The sequence below is a fragment of the Pogona vitticeps genome, chromosome 9 (assembly GCF_051106095.1).
Source record: "Pogona vitticeps strain Pit_001003342236 chromosome 9, PviZW2.1, whole genome shotgun sequence".
Classification (NCBI taxonomy): Eukaryota; Metazoa; Chordata; class Lepidosauria; order Squamata; family Agamidae; genus Pogona; species Pogona vitticeps.
The window spans coordinates 9,861,669-9,878,128 of NC_135791.1; the positions used below are offsets into that span (position 1 = coordinate 9,861,669).

At 42.8% G+C, this 16,460-nt stretch overlaps 2 long non-coding RNA genes across 2 annotated transcripts in view; one reads left to right on the forward strand and one right to left on the reverse strand.

Annotated features, from left to right (window-relative positions):
- LOC144584288 (uncharacterized) overlaps positions 1-16,460 on the forward strand; it is a 362,675-nt gene that overhangs the window by 26,124 nt on the left and 320,091 nt on the right. The gene's annotated exons all lie outside the window — the stretch shown is intronic.
- Positions 341-9,106, reverse strand: LOC140701989 (uncharacterized). Its single transcript, XR_012081022.2, has 2 exons — positions 8,357-9,106; positions 341-6,668 (listed from the first exon to the last, which is right to left on the reverse strand). It is a non-coding gene; the product is annotated as an uncharacterized LOC140701989 (long non-coding RNA).

Below are 16,460 nucleotides of genomic sequence, written 5' to 3' on the forward strand. Positions count from 1 at the left end.
GAGTGAGCGCCCGTCGCCTGTCCCAGCTCCCGCCAACCTAGCGGTTCGAAAGCATGCAAATGCGAGTAGATAAATAGGGACCACCTCGGTGGGAAGGTAAACAGCGTTCCATGTCTAAATCACACTGGCCATGTGACCACGGAAAGATTGTCTTCGGACAAACGCTGGCTCTATGGCTTGAAGAGCGGGATGAGCGCCGCCCCCTAAAGTCGGACACGACTGGACAAAAATTGTCAAGGGGAACCTTTACCTTTACCTAAATAAGTGAATCACAGAAGGAAAATCATGGATGCTCTATTATCTTTCATTCATTAAAACATGGATTTGATTACTTATAATCTTGAATTGAATTGAATTGAATTTATTTATTACGGTCAGGTGACCAACTCATAAAACATAATTATGGTTTACATATACAAAATACAGTTTAAAAATGTACATCCAATTCATAAAACATGTGGCTAAAATATACAAAATGCAGTTTAAAAATATAAAATTAGTTCATAAAACATATTAAGTGGTTAAAATACACAAAATGCAATTAAAAAGATGTACAGCCAGTTCATAAAACATATTTTATGGTTAAAATGTAAATATTTCCTCCCTTTGATTGGGGCCACAACATTTCTCTACGCTTGACAGTAAACCACCCTCGTGTTAGAACCAGTCGACCTGTGAACTCAGGAAACTATAAGGGAGCGCTGTGCCACTGCTGCTGCACAAAATTTTTCTGCAGAGCGTGTAACAGGGGAGTCTTGATCGGAAAGAAGTAGCCTGATGTAGAATTCATCAGGTCTCCCCGGATATCTGCGAATGATTGGGCTCAAGAGGTTAATGCGTAGATCTCTATAAAAAAGACAGTACAGTAAGACATGACCTACAGTTTCCACTTGGCCATCATTACATGGACACAGGCAATCCGAAATAGGTATATGTTTAAATCTTCCTTCCATGAGTTTAGAGGGTAAAACATTAAGTCTTGCTAATGTAAAGGCTCTTCTTGTCTTTGTTGACATTGTGCCCTTTAGATATGAAGATATTGTAAAGGCATTATTAGTGACGACACTGTATTTGCCCAACTGGCTCATATGCTCTTGAAGTTCTATGTCCCAGATTCTTTGTCTGAGTGCTGCTTTGGCACCGACATGCCCCATCGCCAAAAGAACATTTGTGGAAAAGCCCATTTGCCTTATTTCTTTTGTAAGTTGTAATTTCCCTTCTGTTTGAAGAGTCAAAAGGTAACATCTGTGCCAAGCCTTCTGAAGAGAAGAGAAGCTTTAGCCAGTAATTAAACATGTGGACTTTGGCGCATGCTCTTATGGTGATTAGGCCTGCCTCTAAACGAAGGGCTACATTAGGTGTACAGGGGGGTACAGTCAGAATAGATCTAAGAAATTTAGTTTGAACTACCTCCAAAGGACGTAGGTCACCTAAAACAAACAATTGGCACCCGTAGAGCATTTGAGCAGCAACGTTAGCCTTGAAAACCTGAATGGCTGAGGGGATATGGTGACCCCCTTTGGTGTGAAAAAATCTTGTTAAAGCTGCTGCACTTTTATGAGCATTCAGTGCTGCATGCTTTATGTGGGATGCCCAGGAACCCGAGGCATGAAAGATTATGCCCAAGTATTTATAGCTGGAAACCTGCTCTATGGGATGACCATTGATAGTCCAATTGTGCTTTACTCTTCTTCTTCTACTGACCACGAGGACTTTGGTCTTCTGGTAATTAATTACTAACTGCTCTCGGTTACAGTAGGAAGAAAGCCCCCTCAAGAGTCTTCTTAGTCCTACACATGTTAATGAGAGTAGGACCGCATCGTCTGCATAAAGCAGCATTGATACATGACGTGAGTGTAATTTGGGGGGATGAAATTCAGGCTTAGCTAAATCTTCAGCTATGTTATTAATATAGAAGTTAAACAAGGTGGGAGCCAGTATACAACCCTGTTTGACCCCATTGAAAACTGGGATTGGATTGGATAGATCTCCTGCTGAATTACAGAGGACTCTCAGATGAGTATTTTCATACAGTCATCTCATTAGCAAAAGCAGTCGTCTGTCTATGTTCGTAGATTCAAATTTGGCCCAAAGTTTATTTCTTGGGATAAGATCGAAGGCGGACTTAAAATCAATAAAGGCTGCATACAGGGCACCTCCTTTGGGGGAGGAGTATTTGTGAGCTAGGTGTTGTAGGATGAAGCCCTGATCCAAGGTAGACTTCCCTGGCCTAAATCCTGCCTGCACAGCAGTCAATATATTTTCTACTTGAAGCCAGTCTGAAAGCTTCCCCAGTAGATATCTTGCATACAATTTACTGATTGTGCTAAGTAGGCTTATCGGTTGGTAATTAGCAGGGTCTCCTCTATTGCCTCGTTTAAATATTGGTACTATAATGGCTAATCCCCAGTCTTCTGGAATACACATTGTATAGTTAATCCAGGAAAATAAGGAGGCCAGGACTGGAGCCCACCAGTCCAGGTTGGCCTTCAACAAATCTACTGGGATGCAGTCAGCACCAGGGGCTTTACCCGATTTTGTCTGGCAAATTAAGGAGGAGATTTCTCCTGGGGATACCGGGGGCCAATATGGCAAATTTTTGTAAGATGCAAACAAATCTGAAGCACTCTCAGAATGCATAGCGTAAATGCTTTGAAAATACTGTCCCCAGACCATGGGGAGGATGCCGCAGTCGGGTTTGGGGGAGTAGTCCCGCATGCCCCCTGCCACAATCCTCCAGAAGGAGGCTGAATCCTTAAGTTCGGATGCTAATATCAGTTGTTGCCATCTCTCTCTCTGAGCTTGCTGCTTTTTCCTCCTAATCAAGGCTTTATAGTTTTTCTTTAGTATAAACCAGTCTGGAGGAATCTTATCCAGCTTCTGTGATTTGTACAGGGCTATTAGATCATGCTTTGTTCTTTTGCATTCTGCATCAAACCAGGATTTAGAGTGAACCGCTTGAGAGGGTCTAGGCTTTAACTTTCTGTATGTCAGATGAGGTTCCAGATGATTTATCAGTCCTTTATAGGCCTCTAGAGCAGCCGAGAATGAGTCGGCTGTTACAATGGAATTACCAAAGGAGGAGAGGGTCCCAGTTAGTAGTAACTGTCTTGTGAGGGTAACCATTTCTGTGGACCATTTTACTCAGGCAGCTCTTATTTCAGCTGTCCACGGGAGGGAAAATTCGCTGTCTGCAAATATTTTAGTGGCTCTGCAGTTGACTGATAAGAACAAAGGGAAGTGATCACTCTCAGGGCGGCATTCCACGCCAAAGTCACATATTAAATCTGCCAGATCCTTGGAAATCATAATGTAATCAATGGTTGAGGCTCCCATTGGTGAGATAAATGTATACTCCCCTGGCCTGTCCCCCTCGGCGCACCCATTTAGTAGGGCTAAATCCAGGTTGTTGGCCATCTGCATTAAGCATAGACCTGCATAATTACAACCTAGATCCTTAGACTGTCTTGGGAATAGATGTCGGGAGGGGATACAGTCCAGGGCGATCATATTAAATTGGGCATAGATAGCCTCATCATTTTCTCCAGTCCAAGCATTAAAATCCCCTAGCACCATTAAGGAAGCTGTTGGAAATAATAAAACCAGGCTATCAATATAGTCTGTTAGTTTTGCCCAGTGGTCTTTGGACTTGGAGCAAGCTGTCTGCGGGGAGGATATAGACATTGATAAGCAACAAGGATTGTGTAGTAAAGTTCAAAATGGCCGCCAGTGCTAGATTACAGGTGGGCTGGAGGTTTACAACTGATATCTGCATCTTTGTTGTTGTAAGGATGGCCATGCCACCTTTTAACCGGCCACCTTTTCCACCGGGATCTGCTTTAAGGGTGTGAGTTGCAAAACCATCTAATATTAGTTCCCTTTGGGACCATGTCTCTTGTAGTAATAAAATGTCAAAATTAGAGACATACTCTATAAAAGCAGTATCTCCAACCTTGGCTTGCCACCCTGCAATATTCCAAGACAGTATTTTTACAACAGACTTCGTGTGATGAATTATTCCAAGTTGATGGGTTAAATGCTGAGGAGTTTCCTTATCTATACCACACATTGGAGTTGACTCCTGACTGAACGCTACATTATGCACTACCTGATTGTATAATCTGGCTTCATCTGTAGCACTTATATCCATGACGGTTTAGAGGAAGTACCTGTGGAGATCTATTAACCCTGTGTCAAATCATTTTGTTTTGCACATAATTGGCACCACTAAATTGGTACATCCAGGCCTCGTTAAAATTTGGGGCTGCTTCAAAGTTTTGGTGACCTATGCTCATCTGATTGGCAGTGGATCTCCTCCTCATCTCATTGTTTCCTCTAAATCTTCTTTTATTTCTTGTATGCCTGCCTCTGTTCCCTATGAGGACAGGAATAGGGATGCCCACAATGGAGTCAGATTTCGGAGGCCATTGGCTAACAGTTGTTCTTTGGAGCACTTGGTGTGCTGGCTCTGAGTGCACCCGCCAGGAAGGACAGGGTCAGCAGACATTTGGTATATATCATCCTGGGGTGTATACTTGAGCTGATTGATGTTTCCATTTTGCTGTCTTGTGTTGTTCTTTCCTTCCGTCACTGCTCTGTTGACTCTTTGATCCCTTGTTGGTCGCTTATCATTTAGATGTGTATTATTGATGTCACGCTTCTTCTTTGGGCTGGTTGTAGAGTCCAATAATTTGAACAGGGGATTGAACTTCAAGCCCTTGGCTTTCTTGCCCGTATGTTTATGATCCGTTTTGAACTTTACTGTCTTGCACTTGGTTTTCCTCTTCTCTGCTATTTCAGCGGGTAAAGTCACCTTGGGAAGGTTAGTCACCTTCTTTTTACCAACTGAAGGTCCCTTCCCTCCCCTTATTAGGGACCCTGTATTGACCGGCTGGTCCTGAGTTAAGGGCCCTGTGTTGGCTGACAAGTCCTGATTTGTGAGGTCAGTTTTAGTATTGGCCACTTTAGGGGGAATGGAGTTTTTACAAGCTTCTGCCGAAGGGCCTACACAGAGGAGCAACTCCTCCAGGCTCAGGCTGGCAATTCTGTTTATTGTTCCTGGAGATAGATTGTAATAGTCCGTATACCCTGGGTCATAAGTGGAATTGTCTTCCTTTGTCTGCCTTGCAGGACCTTCCGGGGTCATTGAAGAGTTTTCAGTTTTTGTCAGATGGCCCAACATAAGAGTCATGAGTTGTTTGATTTCTTGTAGAGTATCTCTAATTTCTGCTAGGGATGTCTGCATCGAGCTGATATTGTCTTCCCTCGCTGCGGTTAGCTGTGTTTGATTAATTGTGGGTGTTAAAGGAGTGCAAGCCTTTGACTCTAATGTAGTAGTTTTACAAATGGGTACTTCTATAATGGGAGACTCTGACCAGGTTGTTATTGGGCTCCCTTTGAGGTTAGCAACAGCCGGGCCCTTCATCGGGCTCTCTGATAATATGATGTGGGAGGACATAAAATCGGATTTCCTTAAATTGCCAAAGTCCATATACACCGTGCTATTAAGGTGGGTGGTATTTAAAAGCTCACCTCCCAGGGTCTGGTCATCCTTGAGAAGATATTCTGGTAGATCTATTTGTGGGGTTTGAGATGTTTCCCCATGTTCTGGGAGGTGATCACCTTTGTTCTCTGATGCAGGAGGTGATGAGGGAGCTACCCTGGATTTGGAGGGCTCTTTGGAAATGAGAAAGTCTGTAATTTTGGGTTGTCGCATCTTCCCCATTGCCAGGTTGTATTCACTCCTTTCAATTTGGTTAGTAATATATTTTTGGTGGAGTTCCAGAGGGGAGATGGAGGTAATAACGTCTCTGTTCCAAAGTTGCTTCTGGTACAAAGCTGGGGCCTCCCTGCTTCTGTGTATATCAGATATAGGTGTAATGGTAATTGGAGTGGTTTCCTTAATCCGACACAGCACCGGGGGAGAAAGAGTCAAGTCCAGCTCCAAAGATTCTGCCAGCTCCATATGAACCATGTTTCTCTAGTCCTCAAGGCTGTCAAAAGACTAGCAGAAATGCTAGTAGGAAGTATCAGCCTGTTTTGTAAGTTTATTTTATTTTATTGTCCTTATCACTCAGGCCCGGAGAATTAAGGAGCTTCTGCTTATTCTCTAACTAACTTAAAAAAACATTTTAAAAAATTTAAAAGACTTGCTAAAACCAAGATTAAAAGCTGAAGGTTTAAGCAATTAAAACTTTAAAAACATAACTGTTTAAACTATCTAAAACTGTTTAAAACTAATTAAAACTACTAAAAAACAGGAGCAAGGAGATACAAACGCTGCTCCACCCTGCAGCCGGAACCGGAACCAGAAAGAATCATGGGAGTTGTAGTTGTAAAAAATCAGAAGGGGCAAGTAAGCAAGGTTCAAGATTGAAGGACGGTGGAGGTGTTGTTTCCACAGATCAATTATAGAGGAGCAGCAAGCAACAAACGCCGAGAGGTCTTGAATCCGATGTTTCTTTGGCAAGCTTTCATGCGCGCTTCAGATCTTCGCGTGATGAGTCGCTGCCGATGCTTGTCCCTCAGTTTGGCTACCGGGGTGGGAGAATCTGGTGGGGATTCTGTTCCCTGTGCTTTTATTTGCCCAACTGAAAATAACGCCTCAGATGCCAGATTTTCTTCGGCTGAACTCTCTCGGTCCTCCGGTGCCAGCAGGAGCGATCCACCTTGGAGGAATAAAAAGAGACACCCTGTTACAAGATGGGGGGAGGATACGTGGATTCGTGAGAAAACGAGAAAAAGAGAATCAAAGAAAAGACTGATTGTTAATATTTGCATGCCAAGTGGAACTCAATAAACTTTTTTAAAAACAACTGCAATTAGAACTAATAAATAAAGACTATGACTATTACTGCGTGACAGGGGATTTTAATGCTGTTTTTGACAAAGAACTAGGCACAAAAACAGACAAATTAACAAAAACAGAGGAACAATCTCAATAAACTTTTTACAATTGGTGGAAAAAATAAATATGATAGATGCTTGGAGGATATGTAACCCAAAGACAAGCGATTATACTTTTTCTTCTAACAGACACAAATTGTGATCAAGAATTGGATCTCAGTGAGCTAAATCAGTGGTTCTTAACCTTTGTTACTCGGATGCTTTTGAACTGCAACTCCCAGAAACCCCAGTCAGTACAGCTGGTGGTGAAGGCTTCTGGGAGTTGCAGTCCAAAACTCCTGAGTAAGCCAAGGTTAAGAACCAGTGAGGTAACTGAAAGAATTGGAGCAAATAGACATTTTACCAAATACAATTTCATTACAATTGGGTAGCAAATCAAAAGAATTTAATTGGAAGCTTAATACTTCACATCTAAAAAATGAGGAATTTATTAAGCAAGTAAAAAAAAGACATGGATTTCTTCTTCAAACATATTTATGAGGCGAGAAACAATAATGACAATGGTTTGGGAGGCAAGTAAGGCAGTTTTTTAGAGGAGTAGCCATAAGATTCACATCAAATCAAGAATTAATTTCAAGGACAACATATATAAGATGTTTTATAGGTAGTATATGACTCTGCAAAAACTATCAAAAGACTATCAAAATTTATACAGATGTATCAAATGTCTGTTGCAAGTGTGAAGCATATGAGGGAAGTTTTTACCATACGTGGTGGACTTGTAGAGTAGCGAAGAAATTTTGGATAGGTGTACATATTCCGTTACAAAAAATAATTACTTTGTAGCATTCCATTAACCCCAGAACTGTTTTTACTGCGTATTATGCCAAATAATATAAATAAGACAAAGAACTACTTAGTCATATACATAGTCACTGCAGCCAGAATTCTTTATGCTAAGAACTGGAAGAAATCAGTGATACCGGAACAAGAGGAACTTATTGAGAAGATACAGAAAGTGGCAGAAATGGGTATCTTGTCAGAAGTGCTGAAAGACTGTCCAATACAAAAGGCAACTGAACAATGGGATTTATTATATAAATGGCTTCAGTCACCAGATACCATTTGAATAACATAGATTAAAATGTGGACGTAAATGTAAGTTAGAAACTGGAGGGCAACTATATAGCAGAAAAATGGAAAGTTTTATGTTCTCCTCGCCCTGTTTCTTTTTCCCCTATCCCTCCCTTACTTTTTGTAACCCCTATCCCACTGGTTCTTAACCTTGGGTTACTCAGGGGTTTTGGACTGTAACTCCCAGAAGCCTTCACCACCAACTGTGCTGGCTGGGGTTTCTGGGAGTTGCAGTTCAAAAGCATCCGAGTAACAAAGGTTAAGAACCACTGCCCTACCCTATCCCAAATTGTTAATAAAAACCAAACAAATAAAAAAAACTCAGTTCAAGGGACTTCAGTCCCTTCCTGCCTTTCCCCCCAAGGCCTAGACTCACCTTTCTCCTCCTCCTTGTCAGCATCTTCCACATCAAGATTGGGCCCTCCTATCCATCGCTTGAGGACGTGCGCGATGAAAACTGTGAGGCACAACATTTTTTTATGGAGACACAGAGACGAAAAACAGACTGACTCTGTTAAACCGCCACGCTGTCTGTCTCTCAAGAAAATGACAGTTGATCCCCCTCCTCCTGAGTAAATTCTGTTGTCAGAACATTGCTGGGCCAACGTTTGTGATGTCACAGAATGCTGCCAACCTGAGCTGGCCTAGTAGGGTGACCGAAGGAAAAGGGATAACCCTTGTATGTTGGTGACCTCCCTATTCGTAGATGCATTAAAAAAATGAATATCTCCCTTCTCCGGATCTCTAATACCGCTGAGGACAAGCCGTAGTTAAGCACAAGCACAAAATAGGCTCATTTGTATAGATAGATTTATTTATCTTTTAAAAGATGATTACCCCCGCCTTTCTCCTTAAAAAAGGAGCCAAAGCAGCTGAACATCCTTAAAAGATAATATTCAGTTCTTCAAAAAAACACACACACTGGTTTATGAATGTGGAATATTGAGCTTCTGTATTTATGATTCGAAAAGCCAGGAAAGGGCCCAAAATGGCAGCACAATAGGGTGCTCGCCTTGCCAGCAGGAGAAAGGACGCCAAGCTTTACCTAGCCGAGGGCAGCCTGGATTTTGACGGCCCCCATGGCAGCTATCTAGAATGATGGCCGGCAAAGGGCCCCTTCCAGCTGAACAGTTCTACGAGGATGATGATGGCCAAGCTGCTTCATTCTTTTCCTGCATTCTCTATGCTCTATTTCTGTTTGCAGACGGGCACCCTAATATTGCAACTCTCACGAGACCTAAGCCACTGAGCTCTCCAGCCAGCTCTACTACCATCTTGTACGTACTGGTTTTTTTCTCATTAAAATGGTCCTTAGATTAAAGTTTCTAAAAATCTTAGTTTATTCCCATGCAGAAGGCATTTATACACTTGTTATATGGACCATAGATTTGCGGTGATGCTAATGGGGGTATTTAAAGAGTGGTTTTACCAGTACAAGTCCTAAGAACGTGGTGGCGCTAAGAGCTAAACCGCAGACGCCTGTGCTGCAGGGTCAGAAGACCAGCAGATCGTAAGATCGAATCCACGTGACGGAGTGAGCGCCCGTCGCTTGTCCCAGCTCCCGCCAACCTAGCGGTTCGAAAGCATGCAAATGAGAGTAGATTAATAGGGACCACCTCGGTGGGAAGGTAACAGCGTTCTGTGTCTAAGTCGCACTGGCCACATGACCATGGAAGATTGTCTTCAGACAAAACGCTGGCTCTATGGCTTGGAAACGGGGAAGAGCACCGCTCTCTAGAGTCGAACACGACTGGAGAAAAATTGTCAAGGAGAACCTTTACCTTTACCAGTTCCACACACCCCGTGGGTTTTAATGGTTGAGAGGGGATTCAAACCCAGGTCTCTGGAGTCTCAGTCATTAATTTGCCCACTGCACCGCATGCGATATCACATATATATACCTATACACCACCCCCAAATAAGGGAACCACAATATGATAAGCAGCAGAGGCAAGCCAAGTATCTTATCCATATTAAAAATCCTTTTAAAGTATTTCCTAAAATGGAAAAAAAGTGTTGAGATGAAGTATAATGAAGTCTCAGGAACTCCCTGCTAGTGGAGACTGGGCCATAGCTTAGCAACCTTTTATTTTGGGACTACAACCCCTATTCTCTCTAGTCAGCTCATACAAACAAGAATACCCTGGAGATGTTCAAAAGTCAGAGTTAATGTCTGAGAAGCCTTATCAGCACACCCCTCTTTTATTTGAGTAATGCTTTGCAGCAATTTCTCGACCACAACCAGACTTTGAGGTAGATCCTTTTGATTTCCAAGCTTATTCTTATTTCAAAGAATAACCAAGGCCACCCCCAAACCCATCCAAGCCGGTGAGTTGAAACTCTTCATTCCCAGACTCAGCTTGGGCATTCTTTGTTGCCACAAGCAAAAATCCAAGGCCGATTAATGTGTTGCCTGGCTAGATTGGTAGAAAAGATGACCGCAATCTGTTTTAGGCTCAGAGAGAAAGGGGTACTTTCTATCTAACCAGCAGAAAGGCAGAAGGGTGGAAGGGATCCAAACCTCAAGATAGTCATCCATGGGGAAAGGCACCTGAGTTCCCAAAAGCTAAAGCAGTGGTTCTTAACCTTGGGTTACTCAGGTGTTTTTGGACTGCAACTCCCAGAAGCCTTCACCACCAGCTGTGCTGGCTGGGGTTTCTGGGAGTTGCAGTTCAAAAACACCGGAGTATGCCACGGTTAAGAACCACTGCAGTATAAGCTCTGGGACCAGGGAAAAGATACTGGTTTGGGACTCCAGTGCCCATATTCCTCAGCCAATTTGGCCCTATCCAGCAGCCAAAGGAGAGCGAGCTACCAGGAGGTTTCCCTGCCAATAAAAATCTAGTCTCTGACAGTTGCTCTGGCAAAGTCTCTGGCCTAGAAGGCCCCCCGAAGGAGGGGGAGAATGAACTGGCTGAGAAACACGCAACTGCGCCAGTGCTTGCTCAGCATGATGATAACGGAGCACAATTCAATGATGAGTGGTGGGTGCTCAAGAATGGGCCCAACAGTGGAGGGATCAGGGACACAGAATAACCTCCTGAACTCTTAGGCCTCTCAGAGAGACATCCGGTGTTCTCAGACTGGGAATGTTACATTTTTTTTTTGACTACAACATCCACAATCCCCACCCATCAGCCTAGCCAATGGCCATGTTGACTGGGTGAGCCTGGGAGCTGTAAGGTTTGAAAAAATAAGGTTTTCCCAGGCTCTGAAAGAGGTTACACTGGGATCTCTTTGCCAGCAATCGTGACATCAGAGGTGATGTTTATTTATGTATTTATATTATTTATAGGCTGCCTTTCTCCTCATAAGGGATGAAGGGTGGTTCATAACAGCTAAAACTATAAAACAAACACAGTTTTATAATTCTATATTAATATCATATTAAAGCCACTGAACATGTATTGAGATTCAAAATCAAGATTAAAAACAATTCTGAAACATTAAAAACTCTGCAAGTCCAGAAACAAGCATTCCCGAGACACATACTGCTTAAAAGCCTGCATGAAAAAGGAAGGTCCTTACCTGACAATGGAAGGGCAAGAGGGAAGGGGCCAATCTGGGTTTTCGGGACAGTGCATTCAGAAGCCTGGGAGCAGCCACCGAGAAGGCCCTGAAAGATTGCATGACTATCTCCCATTGCCCACCTATTACCAGATATTTGGAGATCTTTAAAAGCTTTCCTCTATGTTACTTGCTGATTGATTCATTTATGTATTGGTTATATGTATATCCTGCATTTTCTCTAATGAGCTCAGAGTAGTATACAATGGTGGCTTTACTCCCCCATTGTTTTAGTCCCACAATGGTAGGTCAGGCCAAGGGACAGTGCATCGCTCAAGGCCACCAAGTTTTCCATGGCTCAGTAGCTCCTAAAATTGGTTCTTCCACACCCCTGTCCAACAGGGGCTCAGCATCCCCGTTTTAAAAGGAAGCCTATACGAAAGTCATTTCAAGGCTAAGTTACGACATGACCACAATAAATCATGTCTACCATGTCTTTCAAAAGGAAGTCTGAGTGGGGAGGTAATTTCTCTGGAACAGCAATGTGGAATAGGGAAGTCAACACTTCACCCTCTTACAGGAGTCCCACCAGCCACTGCCTTGCCAAGGTCTTATTGGCTACAGAGGAAAACTTTCCATGGGTGGGCAATTAAGACCACTTCATCAGCTGTTCTTTGGCTGCAGTTCCCCTCAGCCTTAGGCAGTGTAGCCAATGTTCAGGGATGATGTGAAATGTGGTCCGTCCACAGCTAGAACGCCACAGGCCTCCCATCTCTGATAGAGAATACTAAAGCCTCAAGGGAGTTTGCCAAGTTCTGCCCCAGGCGCAGGCCATTCTGTTCCCAGTTTTGAGTCTTCAGATCCCAAACACATGGGATGTTCAGATCCCAAATCCATGGGATCTCCAGCCCTGGAAATAGTGGGTGCTTCCGGAGAGATTCCAGCACTAGCTGTCAAAAGGCACTGCATATAGCTATTCAGTCCTTCCACCTTCAGGGCTTTTCAAAAGATTAAAAACAAACAAACAAACAAAAAGTGGGAAACACATTATAGTATTACAGTGAGACGCAACAGGGGAGTTCTTACCGTACTCATCAGGCTTGTTGGTAGATGATGGGAATGCTGCTGACATAATATATCTTGACTTCAGCAAGGCCTTTGACAAAGTGCCCCATGATATCCTGATTAGCAAGCTAACAAGGTGTATGGTGGATAAAGCAACTATCAGGCAAATCTATAATTGGTTACAGAACCATATTCAAGGAGCCCTTATCATTGGCTTCTTCTCAGACTGGAAGGAGGTAACAAGTGGGGTACCACAAGGTTTACTTCTGGACCCAATGCTCTTCAACATTCTTATCAATGATTCGGATTAGGGGCTGTAGGGACTGACTATCAAATTTGGGGGTTGGACACAATGTCCTTATAGGCCCCTTCCAACTCCATGAGATGCTAGTTCCCCTCTATTCTGTACTGTTTAGGCCTCTTCTTGAGTCTTGTGTCCAGTTCTGGACATCACACTTTAAGAAGGATGCCAACAAATTGGAGCAAGTTCAGAGGAGGGCGACAAGGAGGATCAGGGGACTGGAATCCAAGCCCTAGGAAGAAAGGCTGAAAGAACTGGGCATGTTTCACCTGGAGAAAAGAAGACTGAGGGGTGATAGGATAGCACTTTTCAAATACTTGGAAGGCTGTCTTACAGAGGAGGGGCAGGATCCGTTCTCCATCCTCCCAGAGCACAAGACACGTCATGATGGGCTGAAGCTACAGAGAGCCAGAAAAAGTAATTTGGGAAATTTACTTTTTCAGGAAAGTAATTTGGGGGAAAGACTGAGCATTTTTGGCTTGAGAGCAGGTGGCCACCCTGAGCCACTCAAAAGCTGAATGTTATTTTATATGGACCATTGATCTGATCCAACAAGCTTTTTAATATGTTTTTAATCTCAAGAGACAGGAAAACCTTGATGGCTTAGCTGAAAGCCCTACTAGTCCACTCTCTATTCCCTGAAAAGCCGAACAGGTGCCTTTCGGGAGAACTACAAGAAGGACTTGAAATTGAGGACAAACACAGTCCTAGACAACCACCCGAGATCCTAAATTGAAAGAATTGAAAATGAATTTTAATATTTCTTGCTTCCCTGCAGTGGCCATGATCTTCATTTTTTTAATGTTGAACTTCAGATCATTTATTGTACTCTCCTCTTTCACCCTTATTAATTCCTCCTAACTTTCTGCCATCAGAGTGGTATCATCTGCATATCTGAGGTTGTTGATATTTCTTCCGGCAATCTTAATTCCGGCTTGGGATTCCTCCAGTCCAGCCTTAAGCATGATGTATTCTGCATATAAATTGAATAAGCTGGGGGACACTATATAGCCTTGTCGTACTCCTTTCCCAATTTTGAACCAATCAGTTGTTCCATATCCAGTTCTGTTGCTTCCTGTGCCACATATAGATTTCTCCAGAGATAGATAAGGTGTCCTTTGAGCCCACTTGATGGCCACGCTGTGTTGGTAACTATGGTTAGAGTTACTTTCCTGTGATCCCGGCTGCTGGCTGCCGGCTGCTCTGATTTCCCCGCCACTGCCCCCCACTGAAGGGGTGTGTGTCCATGGTCATGTCTCCCACCCTCCATCAGGGCCCTTCAAAGCAAGCCATTTAGTCTGAGGGGCTCCCTCGGCAGGTGGAGTCCTCTATTTTCAGTCTGTAGGGACTTATTGCGCACCCCCAGCGACCCCTGTGTGTTTTCCCTCTCACACAAGTCCACCTTTGGACACGACTTGTGCTTTATGCTTTTTTCACTGCCACCGGAGGATATTATCCCCACTGTATCAATGATGAGTCTCACACTCTTGCTGCCAAATAAAACAAGATTTCTTTAAGGGTAAATAAGTGAATCACAGAACGAAAATCATGGATGCTCTATTATTTTTCATTCATTAAAACATGGATTTGATTACTTATAATCTTGAATTGAATTGAATTTATTTATTACGGTCAGGTGACCAGCTCATAAAACATAATTATGGTTTACATATACAAAACACAGTTTAAAAATGTACATCCAATTCATAAAACATGTGGCTAAAACATACAAAATGCAGTTTAAAAATATAAAATTAGTTCATAAAACATATTAAGTGGTTAAAATACACAAAATACAATTAAAAAGATGTACAGCCAGTTAATAAAACATATTTTATGGTTAAAATGTAAATATTTCCTCCCTTTGATTGGGGCCACAACATTTCTCTACGCTTGACAGTAAACCACCCTCGTGTTAGAACCAGTCGACCTGTGAACTCAGGAAACTATAAGGGAGCGCTGTGCCACTGCTGCTGCACAAAATTTTGCTGCAGAGCGTGTAACGGGAGTCTTGATCGGAAAGAAGTAGCCTGATGTAGAATTCATCAGGTCTCCCCGGATATCTGCAAATGATTGGGCTCAAGAGGTTAATGCGTAGATCTCTATAAAAAAGACAGTACAGTAAGACATGACCTACAGTTTCCACTTGGCCATCATTACATGGACACAGGCAATCCGAAATAGGTATATGTTTAAATCTTCCTTCCATGAGTTTAGAGGGTAAAACATTAAGTCTTGCTAATGTAAAGGCTCTTCTTCTCTTTGCTGACATTGTGCCCTTCAGATATGAAGTTATTGTAAAGGCAATATTAGTGACGACACTGTATTTGCCCAACTGGCTCATATGCTCTTGAAGTTCTATGTCCCAGATTCTTTGTTTGAGTGCTGCTTTGGCACCGACATGCCCCATCGCCAAAAGAACATTTGTGGAAAAGCCCATTTGCCTTATTTCTTTTGTAAGTTGTAATTTCCCTTCTGTTTGAAAAGAGTCAAAAAGTAACATCTGTGCCAAGCCTTCTGAAGAGAAGAGAAGCTTTAGCCAGTAATTAAACATGTGGACTTTGGCGCATGCTCTTATGGTGATTAGGCCTGCCTCTAAACGAAGGGCTACATTAGGTGTACAGGGGGGTACAGTCAGAATAGATCTAAGAAATTTAGTTTGAACTACCTCCAAAGGACGTAGGTCACCTACTGTAAAACAAACAATTGGCACTCGTAGAGCATTTGAGCAGCAATGTTAGCCTTGAAAACCTGAATGGCTGAGGGGATATGGTGACCCCCTTTGGTGTGAAAAAATCTTGTTAAAGCTGCTGCACTTTTATGAGCATTCAGTGCTGCATGCTTTATGTGGGGTGCCCAGGAACCCGAGGCATGAAAAATTATGCCCAAGTATTTATAGCTGGAAACCTGCTCTATGGAATGACCATTGATAGTCCAATTGTGCTTTACTCTTCTTCTTCTACTGACCACGAGGACTTTGGTCTTCTGGTAATTAATTACTAACTGCTCTCGGTTACAGTAGGAAGAAAGCCCCCTCAAGAGTCTTCTTAGTCCTACACATGTTAATGAGAGTAGGACCGCATCGTCTGCATAAAGCAGCATTGATACATGACGTGAGTGTAATTTGGGGGGATGAAATTCAGGCTTAGCTAAATCTTCAGCTATGTTATTAATATAGAAGTTAAACAAGGTGGGAGCCAGTATACAACCCTGTTTGACCCCATTGAAAACTGGGATTGGATTGCATAGATCTCCTGCTGAATTACAGAGGAATCTCAGATGAGTATTTTCATACAGTCGTCTCATTAGCAAAAGCAGTCGTCTGTCTATGTTCGTAGATTCAAATTTGGCCCAAGGTTTATTTCTTGGGATAAGATCGAAGGCGGACTTAAAATCAATAAAGGCTGCATACAGGGCACCTCCTTTGGGGGAGGAGTACTTGTGAGCTAGGTGTTGTAGGATGAAGCCCTGATCCAAGGTAGACTTCCCTGGCCTAAATCCTGCCTGCACAGCAGTCAATATATTTTCTACTTGAAGCCAGTCTGAAAGCTTCCCCAGTAGATATCTTGCATACAATTTACTGATTGTGCTAAGTAGGCTTATCGGT